The sequence below is a fragment of the Zootermopsis nevadensis genome, unplaced genomic scaffold, assembly GCF_977971745.1.
Source record: "Zootermopsis nevadensis isolate Lab colony 2312 unplaced genomic scaffold, Znev_1.0 Znev_ptg000006l, whole genome shotgun sequence".
Taxonomy (NCBI): domain Eukaryota; kingdom Metazoa; phylum Arthropoda; class Insecta; order Blattodea; family Termopsidae; genus Zootermopsis; species Zootermopsis nevadensis.
Genome location: NW_028259138.1, coordinates 9,522,733 through 9,538,431, shown reverse-complemented (window position 1 = coordinate 9,538,431; position 15,699 = coordinate 9,522,733). Strand labels below are relative to the sequence as shown.

General features: G+C 37.2%; 1 protein-coding gene across 5 annotated transcripts in view; it reads left to right on the top strand.

The window, feature by feature from the left end:
• Positions 1-85: 85 nt before the first annotated feature.
• The window catches only part of LOC110831469 (uncharacterized), a 396,354-nt gene continuing 380,740 nt past the window's right edge, over positions 86-15,699 (top strand). For all 5 annotated transcript variants that reach the window (XM_087343660.1, XM_087343664.1, XM_087343661.1 and 2 more), the window contains exon 1: positions 86-1,082. The gene's annotated coding sequence lies outside the window, so the exon portion shown is untranslated. The remainder of the gene's footprint in view (positions 1,083-15,699) is intronic.

Below are 15,699 nucleotides of genomic sequence, written 5' to 3'. Positions count from 1 at the left end.
CAGTACTTTGGTGTTTATTCGCAGTTACTAGCTGAAACACTAAACCTTGCCGTGGTATTGGTCACAGTATCTGCCTAGTTTGTAAATTTTATTTTTTCATCTTCACGGTTGTTTCAATGAGCTTAACAAATCGAGTTATAAGCGTCTTCTACGCGTCACATTGTGATATTCAGTGTGTCAAATAAACGCAGTCTGCAGAGATCGGCGATTCAAAGCCGATCTTCAACGAATGCTTGGACCTGCAGGGCAGAAGGTCGTCGTGGCATTACGTAAAAGAGTGGCAGGTGTGGAGTTTGTTCTCAGTGGGTGTTTCGTCAGAAGTTGTTTCGTGAGTTTATTACAAATGTCTGTGTTTTTTGTAGGTTATATTAATTATTCCATGTCAAACCAACACAGAAAAGTAAACATTCCAGCATATCTCCTCAGATGTCAATAAAGTTTTTACATCCCTTAACAGAGGTGAGTTGCGGCACAGAAATTCCAGAAAGCTGCTAAAGTCAAGAAACCGTGCTTCAGGTTATGCAACCATTAATAAAGGTTAAATTAATTCGGGAAACTTCATGTATAAAATATTTTTCGCGCAATTATTAAAGCAACTTCCACTAAATGCATGCTCGTACGATTTTATAACATGACAAATTAGATGACCTTGAATATTCCACTTATCAAAACACGTGCAATTACTCAAAGGAAATGTTATCTTTAAAATGAGACTAATTTGGGCTCTTTCTTAATTAGGAATAGATTTATGAAAGTTTAGAAACATTAAGTCACGCTATAAAATATTTTTTTTAAAATTCAGTTATGAATGAGGAGCTGTTGTATGTAAATAAGTAAAGTTCTTATCATAACTCATCTGTGTGAAGGGTTGTTCCACAATAAATTTCATTGAAATGTAAGGGGTTAGATTGAAATTAGTACTTTTGTGTGTTTATTTGAAATGAAATGACATAATCCGTAGTATTTTACAATTGCTGTAAAAGTGAAATAAAGTATACACGTGGTGCAGCGTGATGTGCAGGTTTAGCGTGTGTTAGTCAAGTATAGTCTACTAGTGGGGCTGTCACGGACAACGAGTTAAGGTAAGTCAAACTAAGACACTTCAGTAAAACGTAGTTCAGATATATAGTCTAATGATTGTGATCTTCCATCATCAAATGTCTCTACCTGAATAGTACTATCCGCAGGTGTGTATGGTATGACATGCGCACGCGCCGCTCGCTTGTGTCCTTGGTCATACGACAATGTTACATTGTAATTTCTATAAAATAAACGTATTCATTGCATAAAGACCATTTTAGATTATGAGTAATTAGATGAATGCCTTTCGATATACGTCATTCTACTCTGTAATAAAAGATTACGGCATTTAACCCGAAATGAATTCGTGTTGAAGTAGTGGAGTAGTTCAGACTGTTGACTAAAGGCAGTGTTCAGCAATGGGCGTGCCTCGAATCTTTATAGGAAATTGCATATTCGCGCATTTATTTAGAAATACGTAATGTCTTACGTTTCGCAGTTAGAATTTGTAATACACGCGGGTTCATTATCGATAATTGTATTCAGCGCGTGTATTTTGTTTTCATATGCTTGAATTCTTATGGTTTGTTTGTAGTTTATTTAACGACGCTTTCTCAGTAGCTCAGACTATATAGTGTCGATGCATTCTTAGAGGGCAAGGATTTACGTACGTGTAAATACATATTTGTGGTCATATATAGTTTCGTACCCCCTTTTGTGAGGCTAAATATTGTGGAAATGTTGATGATAATTCTTAATGTGGATATTAAAGTATCGTAGAATATCGGCCTATTCCACTATCTAACAGCTAAGATTTTGCGGGTTGGCCTAAGGTGGAAAACGTAAAACTGAGAGGTTTTGATAGGAAAATAGATAGAGAATGCATATCGTGCCCACCCAGACTTGGAAGTGACCTGCGTAGATTTCATAACAGGAAAATTTAAGGGAATTCGTAAACTGACACCATCTTTCGGGAATCCTGAGTACTAATCAGAGGTAATTTGTTCTTTGGCTGTGAACTGAAAGACTGGATTACGTTTCTAAAGTTCTTTTTAGTTTTATGTTTCACATTATTGTAAAGCGTGCGAGCCTAAACATTTCCTTCGACTTTTAATCCGTGATCAGTTTTAGTTTATATGATTTAGCGATCTTATATCAACTGTACGACATATTAGTTTTAGTTACTGTTGAACAAATTGAGAGGATGGGGTTAGGAAGCCGATAGTCGTGGACTGGTTATTAAGGTACCATTGGGTGTAAGGAATTTATGTAGACGTAAAGTATAATTTTATAGGGAGGAGTATTGGTTATGTAGGTCTACTGATTGCAAATCACTGCACGAAGTGGATAATGGATAGCGAGACAGAAAGTCACCCATTTTTTTCCTTTTGGACAGATTATTCTAACTGCAAATTGATTCCGACGGAAATATTAAAAACCACTGAACTGGGGACAATATTAAACCTATACTGTCTGAACAGAATGCTATGAATATATTCTTCTGAGTACCAGAAATTCTGGTTTACATCTTAGTGGTGTAACGTTTCAACCAGTCTCAAGCAACTTGTGAAAATGACGTGTTCGTTTGTAAGGGCGGTGATAGATGAGAAACGAATAATGATGCAAACATGATTAACAGTCGAAAAACAAAGAAGGCACAGAAGAGCCTGCTCTATTGGTGACTCCATTTACGACGTATTTCGCTTGAACACGGGTTTCCCGTAATGAGAAGTTAGTGTCTACCCTCCTGAGGCATTGTTTAGCCCAATCCCTGAAGAGTTTTAAATATTTTAGAAACCATTTATGCCATGTTAGATTAGTAAAGGTAGACAGGCGATTGAACTGTTTTTGGTCTATTCTCTTGAGCATTCCCCCGCATATTACAGTGTAGGTCCAGTGACGTTGCTGCTAGAATTGCATTTACTAAGGGAATCATTTCAAGCGGGAGGAAAGACTGAACACGTGCGCAAGAAATTCCATCTCTTCTGTGTAAATACGGCTTTGAACTTCCTGTCTGTGATGTGGGTAGTGATCTATCACACGCCTTGAAATATTGGAAAATCCAGTTACACTTCTATTATTTCAGTGACAACTTTCAGCTTATTTTACACAGGACCGATGAGGATTTATGGTTGGTTCCATGAGGTAAGCATTGACGTAAGGCGCGTTCGTAATCTAACAATTCGCCAGGGTCGTGCTGTGATCGCTTTTACCCCCACTTATCTCCACAGGGAGAGCATACCCAGGCCTTGCGACACCACACGTCATTTTGGACATCATATAGGGAAATGAGTATCAACATTCCTGTCGGGAATTGAACTTTGGTCGGTTTATGTGTCCAGCTGCTTTACCGATTGAGCTGTCACACTTCCTTTCTGATACCAGAGAACGGGAATATTTTAGAGAGGACAATGCAGATGATATTTATTTTATAAAATATTTGGCCTTGTTCATTGAGAGTGTCACAAACTTAACTATCTTCGTGGACCATAAACCATATTGAGAAGCTGATAGTGGTCCAACTTGTAAAGAAATTCTACGTCTTTTATGGAACCCAAATCTGCAATATCGCGTTTCTAAAACTGCCCCACTGGACCCTGTTCTAAACCAAAGCACCAAAATAATTTGGATTAAATTTGGTATCCGTTTCCCAAACTAAGACTTGTGGAGTAAATTAATTTTTTTTACCGGTTAAGTACAAGCCACAACTTTACTTTAAAAAGTACTAAAGTAGAAATGTGTATTATTTATTTTATCGTAACAAGGCAAATGCAGTTGCAATTTGAAACGTTTCCATACACGGAAACAGTTTCGTGTTTAACTGGTAACTGATTGTGGTAGGCTAAGCCACGGTGGTCTAGCGATTAGAACGCTGGCCTTGTAATCCTGGGGGTCTCGGGTTCGATTCCCGGCGGTGCCTGAATTTATAACTTGTGTGGTCTAGGCAACACGGAGTTCTTCTCCGGGGGCTTCCCCGGTTTCTCCGTGTCATCCCATTCACACACAGAAGAAGGCAATGGCAAACCACTTCTGGATCAACTGCCAAGAACATATATGAACAGGTCCCAGTCCGAGAAAAGGATGGAAGGATTCTGTTCATATGGACCTGTCGTCAGACAGAACACTAAATAAAATAAATAAAATAAGTTTAGAAAGTTTGATTGAAAACGTATTAGTTAACGCTGTTAAGTAAATGCATAGCTTAAAGAGGTCTAGCACTCAGAGCATTTAAATGCTGTATGGAGGCTTGCTAGTTTCTTTTTATAGTTTAGACGAAGAACGCAGAAATTGGATTATGATATAAATTTACAGAAGGAAACCACAGGATTTGTACTGTACTTAAACCATAAGAGAAATCTTAAGTCTTGCGGGTTCTAGTAACTGCCTACGAGTATATCCATCTGTACCTAAGTTTCGAAGGGAACTACATGGCGTCATAACCTGTACATTATTTTCCTTACGTTCTAAGATTTTATCAACATGCATACTTTTACTGTATCCTGTTTTTTAATGCAAATATTTGACTTGAAAGTAGTTCGCTTATCGCAAACCGTTACGCGCAATGAGTCTAACGATTAGCCATTGCAACATCAACACACACGTTACTCGTATTTTTTTTTCCCGTGAAATACTTTATGGGCCACCGGTTAAGAGACATTGTAACGCAGAATATGAAAAGCTTTTCCCAGACTTGCTTGTTTGTCACAATTTATAACTCATCACTGGCGATTCGTAAAGGTTTTGTCCGCACGCAGGCCTTATCCTTGGTAAAATTTCCGTGTTGAGGGAGGTTACGGCAAAGATCTGGAATGCTAGATGAGAAACTGGTGAAAAAGTATGTAAATATGTTAAGTCGCAGTGGGAATTCGAGCCCGATAAAATGTCTCTCTGGCCTAAGACTGCAAGAGTCTTCAACAGCGCTGCGTCGTCGAATTATTATTATTGTTATTCTTAATTTAATAACGCTTTCCATGCTATTCACGAAATATCTGCCTTACAAATAGTCATTTACATTTCTGGCCTGAGTTTTCATTTGTACTTGTTTTCCTTGCCGTCACGTTGTTGTGGTCAGATCGAAGAGGTTATGATTCGGATTGAGTATGTAGCTCAGGTGGAGGGAAACGTGAGATTGTTTTTTTTTAAAGAAAGGATTTGAGCTGTATGAACTGACTCAGGGTATTGCGCTTTGGAATACTATGTTGAATCTTAGTGTGTTACATCTGATATTTTTTAAAATGATTTATATGTTAATGTGTAATTGTGACAGGTTTCCTCTCGTGAAATATTCATATAATTTGTTAGTATATATACATTTTTATATAGACCATTTATGTCTCTGTACAGCCTTGTCTGTGGTTCTAGTTATGTTTTTTGTGGTTACGTGTTTTTGCTTTGCACAAATTTACATGCAGGTGAAATATACAGATTTTTGTTATGCCGTAGGGTTTAACCTACTTTAAAGAGTATAGGTCTATAGGCGCGAAAGAGCCTTAGAATCTGAAACGCATCTAAGCCAAGGAACAAAATGACAATACAGACCATTTTTTTGAGGAATAAAACAGTTTCTAAACTAGTAGTTACGTAGCTAGTCAAGAAATTCACTCCTTTTAAGCAATATTTAGGTTTATTGCCGTGTTTACAGCAGTCGCCTACTGGAACCTGCCCTGAGCCAGTTGAATCCAGCCCGCGGACTCCTGCCCTATTTCTTTAAGACTCGTTTAAATATTATTCTCTCGTCAGCGCATGGTCCTTGCAAGTGATTTCCTACCTTCAGGCTTTCCGTCTAAGATGCTCTCTGCAAGCACATTTTAGTCTCTCGATTTGCATTTTTCCAGCCCCGTTCTTGCCTCCCTCCTAAGTCCAAATATGCTCCTGAGTACCATGTTCTCAGAGACCGTCAATTAATGCAAGAGGCCAAATTTCACATCAGTACCAAACATCAGGTAGAATTATAGTTTTATATTTCAGTGTTTTCGTTTTCAGATAGGCCAGAAGACAAAACGCCTGATAAAAGAACAGGAAATATGTTTGTAGCTGATTTGTCGCGATGCTTAAAGCTCCTGGGTTTCCGATAAGTACGAACAGAAATTTAATGTAATTCGTCTTGGTATTAATTTTCTTAGCAGACATTAAATATGCCTGATTTATTGTTGACAGAGGTACTCACTAACAGTTATCTAATATTCATTTTCAGTTTCTATGTTTATGATTTATTTAACGACTGTGCCAGTAGCTCAAACTGCATAGCGTCAAATGATGGACTGATTAATAAATAATGAATTGTGAAAGATGTGGAAGAAAGACACAGTGACCTAATTTTTGGTAGTGTCTGACATTCGTCTTGAGGGACTAAGGAAAACCACAACAATTCTGATTTCTGTCGGCCGAGACTTGAACGAGGAACCTCCCTATTACGACCCGGCTTTCTATATATAAAAATTGTATACTTCATCTATTGTATTATATATTTTTTGGCACGAGAGATAAAAGTATGCCAGGTTTTAGGGATTGGTGATTTTATGCTATTAAAGTTTATGATTTAATTTTGTATTCGTCACTTTGTGCTGCACTCTTGTGGCAGAAATAAGCACTAAAATATCAATAACTGTGTCACGTTCACTGTTGAGCATTGTATTGTTTTTCCTGCGTATTTCACTGTAGACAATACAGCAAAAATGTTGGAGTGGAAGCTGTAAAACGAGAACTTTATTTTATACCGTGAAAAGCTTCTACTGAAGGAGAGTGAGAGAAGTTTACTTGATCTTTGTAAAGTAAATATTGAGATCAGTTGATGCGAATCAAAACCAAAGTCTTGAAGATTCTTGTGTATGCCTCAAATACAAAATTTAATCTAAATCTATGCATCAGTTTCAGAGATTAAATATACCGAGAGCCTGACACGACCTCGCCATTATGAGCTATTTTCTTCAACTTTGTACGAATAAAGCATCGGATTCCGGTGCTGTAATGTTTTGGGATGGATAATTTTTATTTATTCGTAGTGTGAAGATTGCTTTTAGAATAGTTTCTGCCTGTGTGCAGTAAGACTCCCTACCCACACCGCAAAGAAAACACAACACTTAACCACTACAAAGATCAGTTTAAGGAAATAATCCCTGTTTACACTTAGAATTATACGAAATGCTGACTTATTTATTGATTATCAAAGCAGGTGGAGCATATAGTTACCACTAGGCTTTAAAGGCTTCTGTAATGAGGTCTAGACTCGAAGATTGCTAGTGACGAGCTGTTACATTACTACATGTTGGTACAGTCGAATTTCCTGTCAACACAGACGGCATGTTTTCTAAGTGCCCTGAAGGTGTTCGCCGTGTAATCATAAATAAAAGCTCTCGAGTTCTTTCAGTTTACCTCCAAATGTTTATAAACAGCAAGGAATGATACAGAGTGAATTAATAAATATGACGCCGGAGGCCCGTATTTATCTCGGAATTTGAAGGATAGGTTAATTGTAATGTTATGATTATGGGATAACTTTTATATGATTGAACTCAGAATTTAGTGGATTTGAACGCTCCAGCTTTCCTTTTATCTGATATTTGAATATAAATAAAATATAAATAAATGTAATATTGATCAGGCATGTAGCAGTAGTACAAGAAGTTACATGTTTAATTACTAGAATAAGTGATTTATTTATATTTTTTATTAGAGGTTATCATGAACATAAGCTTCTAGAATATACGATAAGTTCTTACATTTCTCAAATTATATTTCATACGTTTATGTTTAATCGATGTGTGTTTCTATTGTAATTCGTATAAACACTGTTTTGCTTCTAAGTCTATAAAGATGTGTGTAAGTATAATAATACATTAGTTTCTTTCAGTTGAAGTCATTACTAAGATGCTACTAAGGACCCATGTTTATATGGATTATATCATTGTTTTTGGATGGACAAGTCGCCAGCAAAATTTGTACGTCTATATAGAATCACTCTGTAAAGCACGGAATGGCGGGATGATTGTGAACGACGAATTGTAAATGACGCGGAAGGAAACTGCCGAGGAATGTTTTCAAATGAGTACTTCGGCGTCCTAAGGAAACCGCAGGGAACTTCACTTCGGACACTCGGTCTTCAGGTCGACATTCAAGTCCAGGATCTTTACAATACGAAACAGGAATACTAACCACTAGATCGAGACGTTAGACAAGTTTTATTTTGTTAGAAAACTGACGATGAATGAATGTGTAGATCGTAAACCAGTCCCACAGACGGCTTGCTTTATTTTTGGAAGTGCACTTGCATAATTCACTTAACCACTCGACCCCCATGAAATTCTGTTTGGTTCAATTCACATTGCCTGAAATGGAGCATTATGACTACTCGTACAAAACAGTTCGGTTATTGATTTATCTGCTATTTTGGCATCCATCAGAGTGTCAAATGTTTGCCATTGTTGGATAATTGAGAATGATGTGTAGTGCGTTCCTCAGATGGCGCAGTAGTGACCACCTAGACGGCCAGGGGTTTGATTCTCAGTAGGGGCACAACGTAACTTACAGTCTGGTTCTGGAGGTATTTATTTTCCAGGATTTTCTCGCCTACACTAAAATGACATAAGAATTAAACTGTCCACTGACCTCCATTTAGGGTCGAGATTAAGAATGTGTGTTTAATATTTTTATAATTATTGTAAAGCTGTGTTTACGTATGTGCGTACACATTTACACTTCTATGCACAAACAGACTGTAATCGTATTATTGTTCGTACTTAGTTAACGATGTATATAGGGTTTATACAAAAATCGACTTTTGAAAAAAACCGGTTTCGAATTCAAGTATTTCAAAAAAACCGATTAAACCTGATTTCGAATGTTTACAAAAAACAAAAAAAAATATAGTTAATACATTAAAAAACTATTTAAACTTTATTTTTTTTAGTTTATTTAATATTTATGGAGCTAGAAAAATATAACAAAATGAAATATACTCTATACAAAGGGTAATAAAAAAACTGAAATATCTAAAATCCCTACAATATATGAATTATAAACTATGTCGTTTGCTAGATCCAAGTTAAAAATTTATAGCCTCTCAGAAACTTAATTCTAATGTTTTCTTAGCATCGCAGGAACTAGCTGTTGGAGCTAAGCCCAAATTAAAATCTTCCGCAAAATCGTGTACGTTAATATTCAAATATCTGCGATTTCTTTTGTTAGTTCACTCATCTAAAGTTATAGAATACAATCCAATTCATTTATAATTTCACGTTTGGCATTGTCATAAAACTTATGAATGAGATCCAATACTCGAGAGTTGTTTTTTGGTAATGAATGTCCCCGTTGTTGCAAACACTCTCGTATGAACGAGCTTGTTGTAATGCTATTAATGGACAATCCATCCATTGCAGAAAATTTTGCTATAATTTCTTCTAAACTGCTATTTTTCACGAAATTAAAAATAGAATGCGTTTGTGGAAATGCATGTCAAATATTCGCCTGACTCATGAAGATTAGTTTTACTACAATATTCTTGTGCCAGAGGCGATTGCAAGTAAAAATATTAAGGTTTTTTATTAATTAATTAATTAATTTTTCCATATTAATTCTAGGATTTGAAACCGGTTTTTAAATTTTAAAAACCGATTTTCGAATTTTACAAATTTATCCAAGAAACCGGTTTTTAAACCTGGTTTTTAAAAACCGACAGACCCTAGATATGTGTAAATGTAAGCTTAAAACGTGTGTAGTACAGATATTAACATATTAACCAGGCTTTATTAACGAGTAATTAACGGAAAGAATAACTGGCAGAACAGTAAAATTAGCAAGGAATATCTCGTAGGATTCATAACGCTTACTTCTTTACTGCACAGAATTTAATAGTACAGATTTTGGTTTCTTAATGTCATATTCAGGTAATGCTATTTAAAAATTAATAAAATGCTGTATAGCTCATGGGTTAGCAGGTTTTTTGCTGTGCAAATTGTCGTGTGATCGAATTATGGTAAAATCGGATTTAATTTTGTTGTTTTCATTTTTTAAATACGTTGCAGATATAGTAACCACTTATTGTATTATTATTGTTTTATTGTCGGAAAGAACATGTTAGGCCTATAATTCCCTGCCGATTTTGTCACATTAAATTTGTCGCATATGACTTACAAGAATTACATCGTTGCTGTGTGTAATTATCGACTTTTAGTCAATGTTTCATACAGTATTTGTAGGTACGTCTGTGTTGTATCATTATACCAAGTATTACTTCCCTAGCTCAAACGAAAAGGCAAGTAATCTCTTAGGTTTCATTTATTGCTGTTTTGTGTTCTTAAAAGTTACGTTTGTAGAAGTTTCATATTTTTGGAGATAAAATATATTGGACATACTATACATCATTTATAGAAACAGTATTTAGTGGATTCTACCTCACAAGTTCGCTATTATGATATTTCTGATTGTAGGAAATCAGCAAGTATGAAATTGGTGTGGCTTTTAAAGGCATAACGTTCATACTGAGTTTTGTGAAAATAGAACATTATTTCAAAATGTCAAACTGTGGGAATTAGGAAGGATAAAATGGTACGTACATAGCTCGAAAAGGGGCAATAAGTAATTCGCAGTTCTTTTAACTAAACCCAAAGGGGAAAACGTCTTATGGTAGATTAAGCCGTAGATGGGATGGAAAAATCAAAATGAATCTTGAAGAAATAGAGCATTGATCGGGATGAGGATGGGATTAAGTGGCTGGCTGTTAAAACGGAACTGCGTCTTGTGGTTTCTTTAACTACAGCGTTATTTCCTTAATAATGTGTAAATTTTCTACATGAAGCAAAGTCATTCTTAAGAACCTAATAGTCGCTAAGATAGTCAAAAAATTATTCATTTTTTATGGAAACTGAACGTTCGTTACAGTATCAACAAGAGCCCAAAACTGGTCCCTAACTTATATCGGAAGTCTACACATTCATATCCAATTTTGTAATATTAATTTTAATTAAAATTTTTGTAAAACGTCTCCTACGTTATTATAATATTTACGATTTCGCCTATTCAGTATTTGAGTTCTAAATCTCGGAATAGACAAAAAAGTAGCCTACTGCTGTCAATATGATAGGTCTTCATTGAAACCTCCGTAAGATTTGGTGTGTTATTCAGTGCATAGGCCATATGATTGATGTATGTTTTCTGCTGGGGGGAAGTGATGCCGTTGCTATGGTAACAGTGAGATTCTCTGGAGGCCTACAATAGCTGAGGTGAAGGAATATGCCTGCAAGCACACTCAACTCGACCCAGGCGTGAGTAATCCATCACCATGCAATAACCCGCTTTGACTTCATCTTGGTGATGGATTAACCATGCTGTGTTCCTACAACCTGTCTCTGAGGACGGATAGATGGCGTTTATAGACGAGGCTTGACATAATTCTGGTGTCACTATTCTATAAAGGCAGTGGGAAAGACATATCTCATTCTATAGTATAGATTCAGTTCTTCTATTTTTAAACATCCTTGGTCATGGTAAAGTGAGTTAACTTGATTAGTAATGTATAATTTATGCATGTTTCAGAGTCGTATTTTCGATGAAGTTTAGGCGTAATCATTTCTGAGTAGGAAGTGAATGTACCCGCTACTCCGTGTGCAAGTAGGATGTAGGTTTTAACTACAGTGAAGATGCCGATGGTGATGAGTTATTTTGGGTTGTGATGCCGTGAGCCCTAGTAGGTAAATACCAACGTTTCGGAGAAACATACTGTCTAAATCTTCAGAACCAACTAGCCAACCAAGAGCGGAGTCCTGTGCAAGCTCACGACACTGGTCATTGTTCAAGGGATGAATATAATAAAATATATGTCTGCTAGACGGAATAAATATTATGTTACTGGGGATATTAGGAACGACCCGTTCTTCAAGTGCCTGAGCACTGTGGGTCCCAACTTTTCGTTGGCTTCATCTATAGACATTCGGTAGGACCCCTTGGACGAGGGATCGGCCCGTCGCAAGGCCTCTACTTGTACACAGGACAGCACAACACAGAAAAACGCGGACAGACATCCATGGCTTGAGTGGGATTCGAACCCACGATCCCAGCGACTAAGCGGCACAAGGCCCACGCCTCAGACCGCGCGGCCACTGCGGACCCCATATTATCTAGTATTGTTCAAAACTGACAGTATCGCGGACAGTGAAATTGGATGCGAAGTAAGGTCTCCATGTTGCGCGTTCTACTCCTCCCCCTCATGAGGTTCTGAAAACTCCCTAGAAAAGTTGAGCAAATGTGTCGATTATCTGGCAACGAGGTAACTAGGGGATTTGGTTTTGATTGGGCCTATATTTGAAGTAAGATAAATTTGTCTTTAAAAGGATCCTGAACAATTCCTTACTTGTGTCGAAGTATGATAGTGACCTTGAATTTATGTGAGAAAAACCTACGCTACTGCATGCATAAGTGAATTAATGGCATAGGTGAAATGTTATGAATCATCCCCCGTCAATATTTGCCGAGGATCATGTCTCTCGCGCATCAGCCAGGGGGTATGACAGTCTGCGTCACTGAGCTCTGCCCACACAAATTACTTTCAAATTGTCCCCATATCTGTTTTTACCGACGACTTTGCCAGTCAACATTACTCCTGTCCACTGAACCTCAATTCAGCGCATCTAATTTATCTGACGACATTTCTCTATTGTGTGATTACGGGTGGGGGAGATGTTTGGAAAATTGCTTCGGAAAGGGTGTAGAAGTATTCTGTTACGGCTAGCCTAGAGAAATTGAATAAACTAAAAACTGTTCAGTACAGTCGACCTCCGAGTCGAGAATCCCAATCGGCTTTAACCATTACACCGCTGATTTAAGCAGATGGGGACACATTTACTTATGAAGATTTCTGTCTTCTGGGTTGTTGCGTTGTGTAGTATGGTAGATTAAAATTAAATTATTTGGTTATTCCGTCAAATCACAATGTATTTAAAATAAAATAATTAAAATATCATTCTGTGTTCCATATCGAATAATCGATTTACAATTGGAACAGTTACAACATGTTTCGGTTTTATTAAACCATCATCAGGTGTAAAATTATATTAAATTTAAAACTCAATTACAATTTTTTACAATTTTTCGTAGTGTAGTTTTTTGGAGGTCGTGTCCAGATATTTTCATATAATGGATCAACTTTATTGTTTGAAGTGATGCTTTTGATGTTTACACCGGTCTGTGAAGTAAATGATTCAAAGAAACATTAATGAATATGGATGAATATAGAAAACAATTAAATAAATAAATAATATTATAAGGAAAGTAAAATAAACATACCAGAGATGAAATAGTAGACAACACAGTTGTGTCTGGAGGTGATCCAGAAGTATGGTAGATGTTTACCAACGTTTCAGAGGTCATACTGCCTCCATCATCAGGGCGATGAATCATCGTAAACAACGTAAGGTTAGCAATCTTTGTTCCTGTTCGTTGTTCTGAAACGATATAAACAAAGCAACTTTTGTACACTGTTAACGTATTAAACTTCAATGCCGTCTCAGACAATTTTGTGGTGAAATTGTACATATGTTAATGATTCACATACTTAACCATAAATCAAAATGATCTTATGAGTGACAGAAACTGAATTTCTATATGAATAGTGTATAAAACGAGTTTTTATATAGTGTTATGTGACACATGTTGATAATAGAAGTTATACAGGAATTATTGATTGATACTTTCGAGAGAGCCGCCACGGTGGTCTAGCGGTTAGAACGCTGGCCTTGTAATCCTGGGGTCTCAGGTTCGATTCCCGGCGGTGCCCGAATTTATAACTTGTGTTGGGCAAGGCCGTGGTCTAGGTAACACGGAGTTTTCCTCCGGGGCTTCCCCGGTTTCTCCGTGGCATCCCAACAATTACTCCATTCACACACAGAAGAAGGCAATGGCAAACCACTTCTGGATCATCTGCCAAGAACGTATATGAACAGGTCCCAGTCCGAGAAAAGGATGGAAGGATCCTGTTCATATGGACCTGTCCTCAGACAGAACACTAAATAATAAATACTTTCGAGAGACGAATTAGATCCGAGTCGTGAAATTCCATAAAATGTTTGTTCTGTCACTGTTTGCTCATTTTTCCGTCATATGAAAAATTCTGCCAGGACCGCTGTTGGTTACGTTGCGTAGCGTCACGAAAAAAAATGCATAGTGTATTTCTTATATATTTATTTTACCTAGTCGTCTTTTTATAATGCGTTACTGTACAGTTTAATACCATGGCTCAGCGGAGCACAGGTTGTGAATTCCCGTGGCATTTAAATCTACAATATGGTTCTATTATAAACTAAAGTTCTGTATTAATTGGTCTCGAGTAGTGGTAAGTTGTAAAGCTTTATGTCGTAGTTGAAACTGTTAGGAAACGCAGTATGTTAAGCACTATGAAACTTATCACCCATTAAATAGTGTAAGATAGAAGTGTTACATTTACCAAGAGCAATCGGGTTCCAATTGTGAACAATCCTGCAGAATAATAAGCTCTAGAATGCTACTTGGAGACAATACCTCTAACCTCCAGAATTCATTCCATTTCGAAGGAACGTGTAAATTCTGTCTCCTTCCTGCTGTGATTTAGTCGTACTCAGCTTTTGGACCTCAACAGACAATATAACCTATAACGTTTATTACATGCAAAGAATCCAGTGACGTCAAATCTTGCATGAACCATTAAGAAATCCTTAATTTTTGATTTGTTCATGTGATATCAGTAAATCAAGATCACCTACAACGAAATATATGTAGGCATTAGGTCGATAGATGGTTTTGGAATTCCAGAATTGTTGTGATTAATTGCGACCAACATCTTATAAGATAATAAAGAATATGAACTTATGGAACTGAAATTAAAAGGAAGCTAACGTAAATTTTGGCGCTGGTATTTTCCTCGATTGGTCTCGGCTTCGATTCCCGGCGGTGCCCGCATTTATAACTTGTGTTGGGCAAGGCCGTGGTCTAGGCAACACGGAGTTTTCCTCCGGGGGCTTCCCCGGTTTCTCCGTGGCATCCCAACAATTACTCCATTCACACACAGAAGAAGGCAATGGCAAACCACTTCTGGATCATCTGCCAAGAACGTATATGAACAGGTCCCAGTCCGAGAAAAGGATGGAAGATCCTGTTCATATGGACCTGTCGTCAGACAGAACACTAATAATAAAAAAATAGATCGCCAGACGTAATTTCCCTTCAGGTTGGAGAGAGTAGAATTCCATCCATGCTAGGTCATCATAGCTTAGCCTTCTTGTGGAGGTTACAGTGGAACTTCCTCCACCTGTACGTACGTCTTGATATACGCGTTTCGGCAAAAGCCTTCACTTAGAGCGTATAGAGATGACGCCACCGAAATCCGCGCGAAGTCAATTCATAATCTCTCTGAAATTACCTCAGTCTTGTAAGCATAAGAATAACATAATTGACATCTGCGGTCTTCTGGACTGTTATACCTTGTAGTTTTTTATATGGTAACCAGCGTTATTGCCTTCATCTTCAGGGTGGGACGTTACTTGAAGTTTTCCAACAAACAGTTTGCAGGCATTTCTCCCTCTCCTCGTGCGTGCTACAAGATAGTATATCAAATCATTCTTTTATAATCATCGTAAATCTGTCATCCGAAAAGTGGGAACTATATCGTTGCTTAATTTTCTCTATGCGTTTACTTTGTCATCGTTAGGTTTGATG